Below are 18,098 nucleotides of genomic sequence, written 5' to 3' on the forward strand. Positions count from 1 at the left end.
AAAGTGTTATTCAGGCCAATAGTGCACATATTTGGCAGCAAATAGACGTCGTAACGAAACACAACACAACACACTTTTCCCCCCCCGCTCTCCTCTCTTCATGTTTTTGCTTTAATGGATCCACCTTGAGGTCGCGTCAGTCTTCAGCGGGGAACGTTTCCGTTCTTAATCCCGCTCCGAGCCTTCAAAGGCCTGAGCGGTCCCTCCACCGCTATAAAACCCGCTAATGGCGGAGCTAACATCCACCCTTTTACGGCCCAGTCTTCAGTAGCCAGCCAAGCTCGGAGGGTTCACCCAGACATCCCGGGTACGAAAAGACACCGACAGAAACATCACATCCTATTCACAATGCGTCATTAAAACACCTTCTCAGTGTACTTGTAACAGAGCTTTGGTTCCTACTTCCCAAAAGACCTCCCGTCGTTTCTAAACCCACTTCTTTGATCACGACTCCTCCTGAGCCTCCACGCTGTTGAGGATTTCGCTCGCAGAGTCGTCCTGTGAATGCAGAACTGAGTGTGGTGGTGGCAGCGGCGGCGGTGACTTGGGGTTCATCAGAAAGCCATTACAGTGTTTGGTGTGTCGGTGGGGTGGGGGGGTGGGGGGGGGGGGGAACGAGCAGCGTTACAGGGGCTGTGCTCGCTGTGACGGTGGCCAGATCCCCTCCAGGATTCTGGGACCGCAGTCAATTTGGCAGATTAGGCGTATCAATCTCCTCACTGTTTACCGTCCGCACAGCCTGGGGGTCCGCGCCTTCACACTTCTCACACTAAGTGACCGACGGGGGCGGCTGGAGGTCTGAGACGCTGAACAGAGGAACAGTTGTTTTGTTTGCATTGGGGCCTGGGAGGGGGGGGGGGGGGGGGCGGCGGACGGGGTGAGCGTGTGTTGCAGTATGTGGCCCGCTGCCACATGGTTCTGAATAATAGCCATTGGTTTCTTTTAACGGGGTGATGTCATGTCGGTTTACTCTTCCAGTAACTCCGCTCCTCTCTCGGAGGGCCAGAGCCCATCCCCGGCGTGTCAGGACTCCCGCCGAGGACGAGATCTGACTCCCCTTTTTCATTCACACACTGAGGCACTGAGTCACGGAAACACAGTGTGTGTGTGTGTGTGTGTGTGTGTGTGGCTGCATTCACCTGTTTAGAGTGGGGTTGGATGAGTCTTTAAAGTCTGGGTCTGTCTGTTGGTGTGTGTGTGTGTGTGTGTGTGTGTTTGTGTGTCGATGAGTGTGTGTGTGTGTGTGTGTGTGTGTCTGTTTGTGTGCGTTTGTGTCAGTGTGTGCATGCATGTCTGTGTGTGTGTCGATGTGAGTGTCCGTGTGTGCATACATGTCTGTGTGTGTATCAATGTGTGTGCATGTGTTTGTGTGTGCATGTGTTTGTGTTTGCTTTAACACGTCTCACGGATGTTTTCATGCGCAGAAGAAAAAGCATAGTTTAACACTATCTGGGGAAGGATGGTCTCTGTCTGGTCAATTGAAATGAGTTTAAAAATAACCAAAGCAGGCAGAAGGGACATTCCAGTCATGCAGCTTCATAGCAGGCAGCTCTGATAGTTAAGAACATGTGTCCGGCCGTCCACTGACTCACGGCAACACATCTGCACTGCATGCCTTTAGACTCACCATGCCAACTACACACAACCCAGAGCTATGGAAGTCACTTCTTTACCCGGACCGACCAGTTGTGTTTAGAAGAGGCTGAGAGGCAGCTTGTAGGACGGTGAGGAGTAGCGCCAGACATGTTGGAGATAACTGAGTCTCAGTCATGATGGGTGTGTGGAGGAGGGGCGCTGGGAATGATAACGATGAGAGTATTGCAGAACCAGCCTCATATTGCTCTGTTTCAGAAGCTAAGCGGCACAACTGTGGTATTACATATTGTGTACAGGAATGATTCAAAATGATTCAAGATGGAAAATATGTTATTAGGTCAAATTATTTTGAAGGGGTTCACTAAATAACTAAGTAGACCTTAGTAGGCACTTGGATTAAAAACGTTTCTCCTAAATGTGGTGGCAAGTTATTTGTGTGTCACAGAAAATAAAGGATGTTTCATTTACATCCCGACAGTTTAAACCACAAAGCAAACCACACTCGAGTGTCAATTCTGAGGCTGTATTCCAAGCTGAATACATGGCCCAGAGTACAATCGGAAATGAAAAATGTTCCTTCCATGTGTGGCGATCTCCATCATGCAGGCTGCCAAGTTGAGTTCATCTGAGCAGGCTTTTAGTGATTCATGTCAAAACGGTAAAAACTCAAAATGTTTATCGTTTCTCCGCCACTGGATTTTTCTCCTGCGTCATTACAGAATTAATCATTTCATTGCGGAATAATCATTTCTCACGCACTGCATAATCGGAGCATGTCGGTAAACGACATCATCAGCCAGGAACTACGATTACAGGAATGAAGAACAGAAAACATACTGAACAGCCAGAATACCAGCGTGGAACGGTCTCTCTCCTAACAGGAACTGTCTCTCTCTCTTAACTGGAACCGTCTCTCTCTTATATGGAATTGTCTCTCTCTTAACTGGAATTGTCTCTCTCTTAGCAGGAACTGTCTCTCTCTTGACTGGAACTGTCTCTCTCTTAGCAGGAACTGTCTCTCTCTCCTAATTGTAATTGTCTCTCTCTTAGCAGGAACTGTCTCTCTCTCTGTTAACTGTCTCTCTCTTTACTGGAACATCTCTATTAACTGGAACTGTCTCTCTCTCTTAACAGGAACTGTCTCTCTGTACACAAACTGTCTCTCTCTTAACAGGAACTGTCTCTCTGTTGACTGGAACTGTCTCTCTCTTATATGGAATTGTCTCTCTCTTAACTGGAATTGTCTCTCTCTTAGCAGGAACTGTCTCTCTCTTGACTGGAACTGTCTCTCTCTTAGCAGGAACTGTCTCTCTCTCCTAATTGTAATTGTCTCTCTCTTAGCAGGAACTGTCTCTCTCTCTGTTAACTGTCTCTCTCTTTACTGGAACATCTCTATTAACTGGAACTGTCTCTCTCTCTTAACAGGAACTGTCTCTCTGTACACAAACTGTCTCTCTCTTAACAGGAACTGTCTCTCTGTTGACTGGAACTGTCTCTCTCTTATATGGAATTGTCTCTCTCTTAACTGGAATTGTCTCTCTCTTAGCAGGAACTGTCTCTCTCTTGACTGGAACTGTCTCTCTCTTAGCAGGAACTGTCTCTCTCTCCTAATTGTAATTGTCTCTCTCTTAGCAGGAACTGTCTCTCTCTCTGTTAACTGTCTCTCTCTTTACTGGAACATCTCTATTAACTGGAACTGTCTCTCTCTCTTAACAGGAACTGTCTCTCTGTACACAAACTGTCTCTCTCTTAACAGGAACTGTCTCTCTGTTGACTGGAACTGTCTCTCTCTCTAAACAGGAACTGTCTCTCTCTCTTAACAGGAACTGTCTCTGTACACAAACTGTCTCTCTCTTAACAGGAACTGTCTCTGTTGACTGGAACTACTGTCTCTCTCTTAACTGGAACTGTCTCTCTCTTTACAGTAACTACTGTCTGTCTCAACTGGAACTGTCTTTCTCTTTACAGGACAAGCGTCAGGACAAACACAGTAAATACTCAGGTAGTCACACGTCTAAACAGGTGGACAAAGTCAGCCCCGTGTTTCAGAGACAAAGAACGCAGAAATAAATCTATTTTTCTAAGATCATTTAGCTCAAGAAATGCCTACAGGACAGGCGATAGGCTGCGTACTATGGGATCAAACCCAGAACCTCCCAGCTGGGAGGTATACATTTTGCCCCAGCGGAGCCACGACTAAGATATCTGGCTCTGAATACTTTTCTTGGGGAACGGTGGAAACTGGCTCATACGACTTCTACATAAACACAGACATAAACACTCTAGACTAACTGTGTCAGTTAGTGGTCAAAGGTCAGCATCTTGTATGTTGTTATAATTTGTATTATGCAGCATTTTGTTCCATAGAGGGGCATTCCTACTACCTGAAACAAGAGCACTGATTATGTTCCTTCATCGCGCTCACAAAGCCCCTTCACATGGATTCACCTGCTTATTATCATCTCCATGCTCTCGCATGGAAAAGACCGTAAGACGTCTTTATAATCTGTTTTCCATCTCTGTGAATGAGCTCTGCTGATTGTACATTGACTTATATTTTCCTGGCAGCAGCAGCAAGCAGGCGTTTGAACGAAATGAATAGAAAAATATAATTGCTCTTCAAAATAAATAATGCACTGAATCAGTGACTGCAATCATGTCAGATTATGAGTTTTCTTTTTACCGCTCTACATCTGAGGTGATCCGCTGTGTGTTTGATGTTCTCGTCCCGAATCAAAACGTTGGATGAATGAAAGATGGCGTCGAGTGAGAACAACGCGACTACGTCTCCCTGCCTGGGACGGAAGGGTAGAAGACCGGACCGCTTCTCTGGTCAGGTCCACGGAGTGGTCAGCGAGGCAGGTCTTGGGGTCCCTGGTCTTGGGGTCCCTAGTCTTTGGATCCCTGGTCTTGTGATCCCTGGTATTGGGGTCCCTGGTCTTGGGGTCCCTGGTCTTGGGGGTCCCTGGTCTTGGGGGTCCCTGGTCTTGGGACCCCTGGTCTTGACCAGGAACGGCGAGATAAAAACAGTTGCTGTCAAGTCAACTGTCAAACGCTGTGAATTTTTTATGATACGTTAAATGGATTTCTGTGTGCTGATAACATCATCGTTTTACAGATGTAGCTCAGCCTGTTACTATTATTGTTGGCCCTAAATATGTTTTTATAATAATTGTTACCTCGTGTGGGGTATGGGTGGGGGGGTTATGAGTTATGAGTTATTGTAGAGCACCACGCCCAGAGCATCCAGATGAAAGCAGAGATTAACATTCCTCTCATATGCCCAGGATGCAAGCCGTAGTTATGGGGGCTTTACGATGTGCGGTGAAATTAAAGTGGTTGTTTAACTACCATGACGCATTTTATAGACATGACAAAGAGGGCTTGTTTTAGCCAGGCTATATAAACCATTGTCGACCATGAAATCACGGGCATACTTCGCACCATTACCACATAACTCTCCTCAATGCACTACCATAGTATGAACATTTAGCAGTAAATCTTAGGCCGACATCATAGTATCAAAATAGTGACTTGTTCTCCATGAAGTATCCTGAATTGCCATTATTATATTTTCAACTCAGTCTACAGTATAAGAATGTAACTCATATTTGTATAATTCAGGCCTCATAATATTTTTATGTTTAAGAATCTAGTTATGATCCTTGAAAAGTACCCTCTTCCCAGTGAGGATCCTAAATGTTCAAGAAAAAAACGTAAAAACCCTGTCTCTCCGACTGCAGGGTTGATTCCCGAGATCACAGTTCACACAAGTCTGCTCTTGGCTCGGCGAGTCATGTCTGGGCCTGGCCTCCTGCAGCCTGGCTGCTGTCTGCTGATCAGAGGGTTCAGGATTCACACGGTGCCACGGAAACACTCATGAACATGACACATGTGATGAGGGGTCGATATCTGGTGATATCCAGTGACCCACTGGTATAGTGGCCCACAATAGTGGGCCACTATAAGCTCCTTTAGGTGGGGTCCCAACACACACACACACACACACACACACACACACACACACACACACACACACACACACACACACACACACAAAATATACATACACACAAGCACAAAATATACATCCACACGAACACGCACACAAAACAAACACATTAATATAGATACAAACACACCACGCACATGGACATGTACACATGTCCATGTCTGATGACCATGGACATGGTCATCAGAACACTTAAGAACACGATCATTAGGATAATTGGTTCATTGGGTGCACAGGTAACTCTCCGTACCAACAGCAAAGTCTACATACAAACACCTCCAATACCTTCTCCGGCTCCAGCTATTGGCCAGTGCATGATTTGGTTAAAGCCAACGTTATTCACCCCCAAGTTATATCAAAAGGTTTGTTATAGGCAGACCTTAAAGGTATAGTAGGCCTACAGAACAACACGTTGTGCAACTTTCAGGTAAAAAAAAATACAGCTTACGTGTCTATAATTATAATTACCCTCGCTTTTCATGTTTCCGATCTGCGCAGTCTTACTCAACCCCATTTAATGAGGGATAAATGCATAGCAACACAGTTGGCGAATAAACACAACAGAATTACATAATTTAAAGTTATTTAGCAGTCATCAACAAAGCCCGTAAAATCCTTCCCAATAGATTTAACTAAATGTAATCCGTGTGCCGAGATTAGTGGATTTCAGAGTCGGGTAGACTCTGAAACTCTTCCAACGGTGGCCACAAGAGGGCGACATTGGGGCTTCAGCAGAAGAACAATAGCGTGGATAAATGGTAGATAAATGTTGAGAACAATAAAGTAAAGTAAATATGATGTTATATTTACGTAAAGAAGAACTATTATATATAAATATTGTAGATTTTCTAGATCAAGTGTTACTTTGATGTTATTCTGTGGTTAGTCTCTTGGACCATTTCAACATTTGTCGTGTTATTAACATAGGCCACAATCTTAAAAACGTCTGCATTGCTTTAAATTAATGATTACAATGAAGACTATATCTTGTTGAGTGTTGTGTATCTCCGCATAATTAACATTGTAACTCCAGATTGACCTGATAAGTCTCTAGATACAGGGCTAGATACGAAGGCTTCAGTAGAGCTACCTCCTTGTGTCTTTTCTGTTCCAGAATAAATGGAGTCTGGATGGAGTAATAAAACCATCTATAAAGACCGGGAGTGTGGAAAGGGGGGCTGTACGTTCCACTGGCTCGAACGGGAGGCTAAACTATTATTTTCTCAGGCTTGCCGAGGCAGCAACACGGTGTTCATGAGCAACAGAGCCGGCCAATCAATCAGCTGTCAGCACACACTGCGACTTACTGGAAGGAGACGGTACACACACGTGATTGATTTGGTTTGCTTTCAGGAGTGGAAGCCCAGGGGGCTTTAACCGAGTAGAATGTGTTCAGCGAAGAGTATTCTTGAAGAAAGCAGATCATGTTTATCTCCCCTAGAGACAACTGCATTAAAATGTGAACCACACTTTTTAAAGTAATTGTTAGTTAGCTTTATTCATTTATTAATTATTATTTATTTATATGTTACCTTATTTATTGTTCAGTTTGTTAACTTCAGGCCTACTTATTGAAGGAATTTAACAGAATCGTACTAAACCTATTTACGCTGTGTTTTCCTTCATTGGAGTAAACAACCTGTTTACTTTAAAATCAGCCACATTGATTTACATTCAGGGCATTTAGCAGATGCTTTTATCCAAAGCGACTCCAACCAAGTACATTTTTCAGAAAGAGAAGTTAGAGAAACAACAAGTTATGTGTAAGGATGTTTATAGAATCAAGTGCCAAGGACCAACAATTACTAGGTTACCGAGTGATTCCTCAGGCAGAGTGTCAAACGGTATAACCTTAAGGTCAAAGAAGCCTTTAAAGGTTTAAATAAAGACAGAAATATAGACTCTCAGGTCTATATGTCACTCGAGGTGAACTGGATCAGAGAACAATGTTTAATGCATGTTTGTTACCTCAGTAGGCCGACCTACGTTGTTCAGTGTGTGTTTGGTTTGGTTTCGATGTCGGCTCACAGATAGATTGAGTGTTGTGCCGTCCTAAACAAATCAGAAAATCTAAATCTAAAATAGTTCTCTTCAGTGATTGCATTTGGCTGACCAACTAGGCTTAAAATTGTATTACCAAAATTACATTCACACAAAGATCCATCTATTTGCCATAATACCATCATCTATCAAGAGTATTATGAAATGCCAGAAAAGGGAAAATGAAAAGAACAACCAAATTCCTTCCAGTCTAAATGGTCACGTTTAATTTGCAACGGCTGAATTGATTGAATATCGTCCCTTGAAGGCTGAACGATAATTATAGAAATTGTTGGTTGGCTCTCCTAAGGGAGAGTTATCTTTGTGGCTGTGCCATCTGAACGCTTTCCCGGTCAGTTCTTCACAGCGAAGACACTCTTCTAAAAACCTCAGCAGGAACGGTTCCCAGTGCCGCTCCCACCTGATCTATATTTGATGAGCCCCAGCAGGGAACTGAAGAGCGGGCACATCCACAGCCTCGTCTCGCCTGACGACCAAGAGACGACCGTTTTTCCACAATTTCCCCGTTTCAATGGGCCCATTCTTCTTCTCTCTCTCCCCCCCTCTTTCATCTCCTCGTCTGCCTCGATTCCTCGTTTCTAAACGGAACCATCTCTGGTTGCGTCTGGCCTCGTACGGGAACGCCGGCGGTTTGGATCCCAGTCGCCATCCGACGAGGTGAAGAGGACGCAGTGTGCTGCTCTCTGAATCGTGCCCGAGTCTTCCTCACTCGAAACGCCTCATCACTACATGTTCACCAGTAGAAACGCCTCATCTCTACGTGTTCACCAGTAGAAACGCCTCATCACTACGTGTTCACCAGTAGAAACGCCTCATCACTACGTGTTCACCGGTAGAAACGCCTCATCACTACGTGTTCACCAGTAGAAACGCCTCATCACTACGTGTTCACCAGTAGAAACGCCTCATCACTACGTGTTCACCAGTAGAAACGCCTCATCACTACATGTTCACCAGTAGAAACGCCTCATCACTACGTGTTCACCAGTAGAAACACCTCATCACTACATGTTCACCATACTTACTGTGCCTCTCACTACATTTCCTAGGCTGTAGAGTTCCTCATACTGCTGATAACTGGATTGACCTTGTCGTGTACTTCCACTATCTTGGAAGCACACCGGTAGTCTGCGGCCAATTGGGTTCGAACCGAGAACCTTTCCACCGAGTGTGGAACACCCTATAGAAAACGATAGAAACCTATAAAAAAATGTAGTGCACGTGCTCGTATTCTATGCAATTCCCTTAGGCCCCTTCTCTTCTTTTCCAAATATATAACAGAAAGAGCAGCGCTATCCCCAAATCACCGCGATATATCAAAACGGCCACTAGATGGCGCTGCGCCACAACGCACAACGCCAGTCCGGTCCTGTCCGTCTACTGTAAATCCTCCCCTGGGTTCTTCAGATGCATTGCGTTATACTAACCGCTAAATCAACTTCTGCATTAAGGGAGACAAAATGACAAAACGCGTAGCGTCGCTATTACAACGGACCAGGGCCGAGCGTTGACCCAGCATCCCCCCGCCCCACTGACCCAGAGCCCTAGTTTATCATAGTCATGTATGTTCTCCCCCTGGCCCCCCTGTGTCCCGGTGATGGATGGCGTGTTTTACGAACACATTGATCTGTGGAAGCTTGTAGATCTCCCCCAGCGTCCGCTCCCCAGGGAGCGGCCAGCTGACCAGACCACCACACCAATAAAACCCAACGTGTGTACTGGTGGAGTAATTCATCCAGCAGTGGTTGAGTTAGCTGGGGATGGTCTAGTATAATGAGCCCCGTCTCAGTGTTGATGAGAGCTGCTCAGGGCTTCTGGTCTGTCATACTAGGTTACAGTCGATATTGAAATAATGTCTACAAGAAAACATGTCTGCTAACCCACCTGGACCATAGCCACATGCGTGCTAACATGCTAATGTTGCCCTTTTACGTAACAATTATTTTGTTTTCTATACCACAACCTGGGATGTTTGTGTTTGTAATTAGTATCAATCTGAATCTAGTTTCTTTCTATTCATCTCAAGGTTACCTAGGGTTGTTTAAAGTCTCTCCTCGTCCCTCTGTGACTCTGGTACATGTACAGTGAGTGATTGTTCGTATTAGTGTCTGGCTTCACTACCACAGCAAACCATAATTCTGACAAATTGTTTGTGTGTGCATGTGTGTCATGCGTGCATTCGTGTTGGCGAGCGTGTGTGTGTGTGTGTATGTGTGTGTGCGTGCATGTGTTAGTGTTAGTGTTAGTGTGTGTGTGTGTGTGTGTGTGCATGTGTGTGTTTGTGTGCGTGCATGTATCTGTGTGTGTGTGTGTGTGTGCGTGCATGTATGTGTGTGTGTGTGTGTGTGTGTGTGTGTGTGTGTGTGTGTGTGTGTGCATGTGTGTGTTTGTGTGCGTGCATGTATCTGTGTGTGTGTGTGTGTGTGTGCGTGCATGTATGTGTGTGTGTGTGTGTGTGTGTGTGCGCATGCATGTATTTGCGTGTGTGTGTGTGTGTGTATGTGCGCATGCATGTATTTGCGTGTGTGTGTGTGTGTGTGTGTGTGTGCATGTATTTGCGTGTGTGTGTATGTGTGTGTGTGTGTGTGTGTGCACGTGTTAAAGCAACACGTATCATTCCTCAGACTCTCCGGTCTGATCCGTCTCTCTTCCTCGTCATGTTCCTGCTTCCCCTCGGTCGCCCAGCAACTAATGAGCCTAATTAAACAAACACTGTAATCACATTTTGTGGATTTGATTTGGTTTTATCCGGGGTCTTTTTAATCAGCAAAGCATCGCACAACGCACTGAGAGACGTGTTACTATTACAGCGGAGGTGTCGGGCCCCCAGTGGCGGACCCCCAGTGTCTCGTTGTAGCGTGTGTGTGTGTCTGTGTGTCTGTGCATGACGTGTGTGTGTGTGTGTCTGTGCGTGACCTGTGTGTCTGTGCGTGACCTGTGTGTGTGCGTGGGTCGCTTGGCTTTTGTAGGCGACCCATCACTGCCTCAGCAGACCAGCTGAGCTCTGTGAGTACAGTCGCGTGGTGGCAGCAGCTGTGGCCCCTGCCAGCAGTACCTGGTCTGTCCGGGCCCCCGGCCCCCCAGCCCCCAGGGGCCCCCAAGGTGAGTGATTACTGTCGGTGGGGTGGGCACTGAATGTAATTGCCCGGTAAACACAGGGGAGCCGTTAGCCTTTAGAGTTCAGACGCTGATGTAAACAAACATGTCACTTCCTGTAGACTGATAACGGTGAACCATAATACCTTTAAATGTGTCCCTTGGGGGGGAGGGGGGGGGGGGGGGGGGGGGGGTTGTCCCCATGGTTACAACTCATGCAAACTTTGTGGTAGTCTTTTAGTATTGTCGTTGTGTATGAGAGATGTTACATCAGGAATGTGCCACATTCTCTATGTAGGGCCAGAGTGGACCGTTCCTGCTCCCTCCCTACCGTCCAGAGCATCACACCCGTATGTTGCATTTACTTTCTTTCTCTCTAATGCTGCACCCAGGCACCATCTCCCCCCCCCCCCTCCCCTTCCCCTCCCCTCCGCCCAGCCATGCGTTGGTCCTGATTGAGAGACGGGAGCCGTGATGAATGTGCTGCTTTACTAGGAGCAGCCATCCTGCTACATGTAGCGCCCACGGGGGGGAGAGGGGGGAGACGGGGGAGCCGGGGGAGGAAGGGGAGGAAGGGGAGGAGCTGATCTTGCATGCATTCCCTAATCGATCACCTCGCCGGTGATCGCCAAACACCAGCGTGTCCATGACGAGTCCATGTCCATCCCCCCCCCCCCCCCCCCCCCCCCGGTGCTCCAACATCAGATCACAAGGGGGAGAGAGAGAGAGAGAGGGGTGAGATTGAGAGATAGATGGAGACAGAGAGAGAGAGGGTGCGATCAAGAGAGAGATATAGATGGAGTAAGACAGAGATAGATGGAGATAGAAGACAGAAAGGAAGGCCGTGGCCTTGCTGACCCTGATGTATGATGCAGTAATCACGTTGTTCAATTACTCCCTTGATTCTGGCCTCAGCCAATCAGAGATGATGAACGAACGATGCGAGGTCGTGGATGCGGCTCACCGCTGCAGCCTCATCTAGCGTGTGACCATGGACACGTGTGTGTGAGTGTGTCAATCTGTGTGTGTGTGCTCTGTGTGTGCATGCATGCATGTGTGTGTGTGTGTGTGTGTGTGTATCTGCGTGTGCGTGCGTGCGTGTCTGTGTGTGTGTGCTCTGGGCTCTGTGCGTGCATGCTCTGTGTGTGTGTGTGTGTGTGTGTGTGTGTGCATGTGAGTGCGTGCGTGCGTACGTGTGTGTGTGTGTGTGTGTGTGTGTCTCTCTCTCTCTGTGTGCGTGCCCTGTATAAAGAGAAACCATGCAATGTGTGTGCAGTGGTGTGTGCTCTCCGATCGCTGCAGCGCTCTGATTGGTCGTGAGCCTGTGGAGGCTCCACACACACCAGGTGTGTTAATGGACGCCGGCGCTGGCCTTTAGCGGAGCACGCCACTCGCTGCTGTTTGCTGGATCCCCACAAAGAGGGCAAACAGGGAAAAGGGTGGGTGTGTGTGCGCATGTGTGAATCTGTGTGTGTGTGTGTGTGTGTCTGTGAATATGTGTGAATATGTGTGTATATGTGTGTATACAGTATGTGCGTGTGTGTGAATCTGTGTGTGTGTGTGTGTGTGTGTGTGTGTGTGCGCGCATGTGTGAATCTGTGTGTATGTGTGTTAATATGTGTGTGTGTGTGTGTGTGTGTGTGTGTATTAATATGTGTGTGTGTGTGTGTGTGTGTGCGTGTATGTGTGTGTGTGTGTGTGTGTGTGTGTGTGTGTATTAATATGTGTGTGTGTGTGTGTTAATATGTGTGCGTGTGTGTGTGTCGTCAGACAGGAGGAAGTGCTCGTAAGCTGCAGTTAGAGACGTTTCCTCTCCGCTGTCTCCATTCAAGCAGGCTGGAACAACAACATGATTATTTTATGATCTAGAATCTGAAATACATCAGTTGGATACACAACCAAAGCGAGAGGGACGGACCTCAAAGGTATGTGGAATACTAGACCGGAATAACAACGAATTTGGGTATCGTTTATGTATTCTGACGATACCTCTGCTACACCGATGTGAATATCAGCATATCATTTGAATATACTGGGGCTGTGATGAGGACAGGTGACTGATGGTTCCACAGTAGAACCGTTTTCCATTTATCTCATGTAAGAAGGGGCGCAACTACCTACTTTCTGGGGGGTATGCAGACACATAGCAGGCCCCCCCCCCCCCCACCCCCTCCCCCCCACTTTCTCTTTTTTTAAGTTTACGTTTACAAATGAATATAAATAATTGAGTCATGGACTCAATACTTTTATTGCTGACTTCCATTTTAGGTTTCTTATTACAGCAATTGAGCTCAATCAAAAACAAAGATAATGTAGCCTATAATGATGTAATAATAATGTAATAACATGAAAAATAACATGAAACAACAGCTCAATACATTCTCTGCACTAGACATCTCTACAACAGCTTGTGCTTTATGTAACAATGTTACCACTAAATTGTTACATGTCGTGCCTTTGTACTCGCCCATTTGTCAAGAATGGCATCAAATGAAATAGCTAACTGGGACAAGCGATCATTGCTCATACTCGAACAAAGGTATGTTTTTATAAGCTTCAGCTTACTGAAGGATCTCTCTGCAGATGCAACCGTTAGAGGCATGGTCAGGAATACTCTAAGGGCTACTGTCAAATTTGGGAACACCAAATCAAGATTCTCCTGTGTGAGGAAACTCAAGGTTACAAGAGCCTTGTAACCCTTCAGTAGACGGCTCGCTGGGTATATCTCTTGAATGATGTCTCTGGAAACATCACAGGTAGTCAGGGCATATCTGGTAACTGATTCCTCCAGCTCAGCTTTTGTCATGTGCTCCATTTTAGTGATGAATTCAAATTTCTCAGACACAAGCTGAAAATTGGAAAACCTGTCAGACAACTCTTGCAGGACTGTGTCGACAATGACATTAAAAACCATGCACCTAAAGTGCCTCTCGGGTTCATTTTCATGATGACCAGTGCTGGAATTGTCATCTTGGAACCTCTTTTGCTTCCTAAAACGTCTCTCTTTGAATTCTGGCGAAGCATCCATTTCAATGGCTATCCTGTGTGCAATGTCAAGTGACTTCTGAAATCCCTCCTCTCTATACTTGAGCAAAAAGTCTTTCAGAGAATCGATCAATCTAATGGCTGTGTCCATTGAGACATCTGCTGCTTGTAGTGCCTTGCTTGCAAAGTTGATCTCTGACAATAAGTTACACCAAACCAAGAGGCACACAAGGAACTCCATACTTACAATCTTGGCAGACAGTGACTTTGCCTCTGAGACTATTTTGCTGTCTCCTGCCACTTCTTCAAGCTTTTCTAGCGCATCTAGAATCCCCCCAACTGGAAACGTACAGCTTTGACAGAGTCTAGTTTTGCTTCCCACCTGGTGTCACTCAGAGTCTTCAGTGTGATGTCAACAAATTCTGTGAGAATATCCCACCTCTTCACAGAAGACAAAAAGATGGTGTACAATCTTTGAAGAGTGCCAAAGAAAGTTAGACACTCTGTTGGATGAGGCTGCATCGCATAACCAAAGGTTCAGGCTGTGGCTACAGCAGGGGATGAACAGAGCCTCTGGACATCTCTGTTGTATTAAAGCTTGGACACCCTTGTGTATTCCCCTCATATTAGCGCCATTGTCGTAACTTTGACCCCTACAATTAGCCAACTCCAACCCCAGACTATCCAGCACCCCTGTCAGTGTATCTGTGAGGCCTTTCCCAATTGTGTCCTTCACAGCAGTGAACCCCACAAAAGACTCAGTAATAGAGACCTTCTTCTTCTCATCTGTATGAACATACCGTATGATAACTGAGGCCTGCCTGCTCTTGCTTTGAAATATCAGGTGTGCAGTTGGAGGCTTTGATCTGGGCACAAATCTAAACCACACCGATATTGAATCTAAAAATTCATTTTGAGTGCACCAGGACAGATATCAGGTGCTTTTTTTTTAGAGGCAGCCTTTCTAAGATGCTCTGCCAGTGTAACATCATACCTTGCTATGAGCTCAAGGATACCCAGAAAATTTCCATTTTTAGGATTTCCTAACTGTGCATTTTTTCCCCTCAGTGGCAGTATGAGTATGCAGTCGATCATTCGAGTCAACACACTTCTCCAGTGTGCCTTTTCAGCGGCCATGGCTCTCTGCAATTCACTGTCAATAGTTTTACCTAGGCGTAAGCGGGATGCCAATTCTTTCCACATCAGATAAGCATTTATGTGATAACCACTGGTTTCATGGTGCTTCAATGTTTTTGAAAGACACTGCCAGTTATTATACCCCACCACAAGGCGCGTGTCAGCAACTCTAGCTTCACCAAAAAGCTTACATGCAAAACAATTGCATGTGTGTACAACTCTGTTAGAACTTTTGGAGTACAGTAACCAATCCCTCTCCACTTTCTCTTCATTTGACAGTACACAAAAACAGTATGCTTTGGCAAAACACCTTTTACTTTTGATCTTGGATATGGCCCATCAGGACATTTCTGTGGGCCATTCTCAACCATGGACTGCCTTAATGAGTCCCCCATTTCGTGTGGTGAAGACCATTCAGATGGATCTTCTGAGTAAGGCCTTGCCCCAGCCCTCTCCTCTGCACCTCTCTTTTCCTGTTCCTCTTCATCGTTATCTGGACCTCTCTGTTCCTCTCCCTCATCTTCACCTCTCTTTTCCTGTTCCTCTTCATCGTTATCTGGACCTCTCTGTTCCTCTCCCTCATCTTCACCTCTCTGTTCCTCTACCTCATCTCCACCTCTCTGTTCAACATTCTCCTCAGTGGTGATTGACTCGCTATGTCTGCCTGCACTAATTTTCCCAAAAGGACACAGTGAATAGGTTGGTCAGCAGAAATTAAAGCCATGGGCATTTAGGTTTTTGTGGCCTCACTAGTTTAATTATTCCTACCTGATGTCATCACTGGTCTCCTCTATAGCAGATGCCATCACCAACCTCATGTCTGTCTCCTTCACCCCTTGCCTGTGTTCTTATCCACTAAGTCATATTGTCCAACAAGCCTTATTTAATATCTTTGAATAACGTACACATCTTGCTAATGCAATTTTTCAATATAAATAATATTTAGAAATTAATGACTTGTTATCAAGTAGCTGTTCCTACACTTCCACCTAATATTAGACCAACCTGTTGCGTTCCCCTGTCTGTCCTGATTCTTTCTCTCTCTCCTTCTCTTCTTTCTCTCCATCCTCACACCTGAATGACATGAACTTGTGTTAAGGAGGTTTCAAAGGTTACAGCAGTCAAACCACATAAAAAAACCCTGAAATTTTAATTTCAAATGATATCCTTATTGGATACATACTATATGAACATGTTGGACCCAAAACCACACAAAGAAATGTAAAAACAGGGTTTAAAAATTATATTATTTTTAACTATGTAGGCTAATGGCCGCCACATTCGAATCATCCTACTTTTAAGCACGGGAAAATAATATTTTTGTATCAACTTTATAACTCTGTTATATTGTAGGCTAAATTCTGATCAGTACACAGCTGCATTTTACTAGCATCAGCTTTAGCTAACCTGAATATTTACAAGCCTCCTCTTGAGACACTGACATAACTTACCTACCAGTCTTTCCAACCTTTCTTTCATCCCTGCGCACTCTTTCTCCTTCTCAATCTTTCTTTTTCTATTTTGTGACCCCGAGAGCTTTCTTCTCGGCCTCTCCATATTTAGGCACCGGTCATCAGATGATACTACGATTCAAATGGAAACACTCTCACGCTCGCCTCCAGCGTGGGCTCGAGGGGGCGTGCACTGGAGCGCCGTATGGGGAGAAGGAGGAGGGGGGAGGGAGGCGAAGGTATTTACACAAACGCTGTTAAATACAGAAAATGCAGACTCAAAATAATTTCACCTTTATTGCTTTGGCGCCCCCTCGAGTGCAGCACCCCTATGCGCCGCATATAGTGCATACCCACTTTTTGCGCCACTGCATGTAAGTATTCATTTCACATTTTAAAAAAAACGAGTCCAATATTACAGAAATCGATGCAGGCAACTTGACGATTTCGTCCTAAAATCATCATCGGCCTCATATAACCCCTTCTAGAACCCGGGACTTCCATACGTCCCCCCATGCCCTCTGCCCTCCTCTCCTCCTCTGGTACCTCGCGGCTCCTATGAGGAGAACGTGCGTACGAACGGCCTCGTGTCATCGCCCAGCAGAACAATCCCCTCGTTACATTCCCCGAGCGCACGCTACCTTCCACTCTCCACAGGGAGCTCCCCCTTTCTCCCGCATCCCCCCCTCCATCTCTCCCCCGTCTCTCCCCCATCCCTCCCCCTCAGACCGTGCCTCCTGGTGTAAATGCATGCGGTGACGTGCTAGAGGCCATATGGGCCGCGCGCCGCGCGCTCCGACAGCGAGTCTCCGAGGGGCTGCGGAGCAGCTGGATCCCCACCTCACTTCCTCTCTTCCTCTCTCCCTCCCTGTCTCTCTTCCTCTCTCCCTCCCTGTCTCTCTTCCTCTCTCCCTCCTCGTCTCTCTTCCTCTCTCCCTCCTCGTCTCTCTTCCTCTCTCCCTCCCTGTCTCTCTTCCTCCCTGCCTCTCTTCCTCTCTCCCTCTCTCCTCCCTGTCTCTCTTCCTCTCTCCCTCCCTGTCTCTCTTCCTCTCTCCCTTTCTTCCTCTCTCCCTCTCTACCTCTCTTCCTCTCTTCCTCTCTTCCTCCCCGGCTCACTTCCTCTCTTCCTCTCTTCCTCCCCGGCTCACTTCCTCTCTTCCTCTCTTCCTCCCCGGCTCTCTTCCTCTCTTCCTCTCTTCCTCCCCGCCTCTCTTCCACTCCCCTTCCCTCCCTCCCTCCCTCCCTCCCCGCCCGTTGAGCACTGTGCTCGGCCTGGAATCACAATCAGAAGGCCGGGAGCTCCCTGGAGGAGCCTCGGATCACCACAGATATGGAGATAAGAGGAAGGAAAGAGAGAGAGGGAGAGAGAGAGAGAAAGACAGAGGAAGGGAGAGAGCAGAGACAGAGGGAGAGGGAGAGATCTGAGCAGGACATGGAGATAAAGGTTAAAGTTCAAAAGATACAGAGACAGATGGAGGGAGACAGAGAGGAAGGGAGACAGAGAGGAAGGGAGACAGAGGGGAAGGGAGACAGAGGGAGGGAGACAGAGAGGCGGGAGACAGAGAGGAGGGGAGACAGAGAGGAAGGGAGACAGAGGGAGGGAGGGAGAGAGGCGGGAGACAGAGAGGAAGGGAGACAGAGAGGAGGGAGACAGAGAGGAGGGGAGACAGAGAGGAAGGGAGACAGAGAGGAGGAGGGTGACAGAGAGGAGGAGGGGAGACGGAGAGGGGGGGAGAAAGAGTGGAAGGGCGACAGAGAGG

General features: G+C 46.6%; 1 pseudogene across 1 annotated transcript; it reads right to left on the reverse strand.

Moving 5' to 3' along the window:
• Positions 1–444: 444 nt before the first annotated feature.
• LOC311343948 lies at positions 445–16,444 on the reverse strand (annotated as a pseudogene). Its single transcript has 6 exons — positions 16,356–16,444; positions 15,656–15,727; positions 15,118–15,556; positions 4,419–4,597; positions 728–769; positions 445–543 (listed from the first exon to the last, which is right to left on the reverse strand). The product of its transcript is annotated as an uncharacterized misc_RNA (transcript).
• Positions 16,445–18,098: the final 1,654 nt, after the last annotated feature.

The sequence above is a fragment of the Micromesistius poutassou genome (assembly GCF_964030765.1).
Source record: "Micromesistius poutassou genome assembly, chromosome: 5".
NCBI classification, from domain to species: Eukaryota; Metazoa; Chordata; class Actinopteri; order Gadiformes; family Gadidae; genus Micromesistius; species Micromesistius poutassou.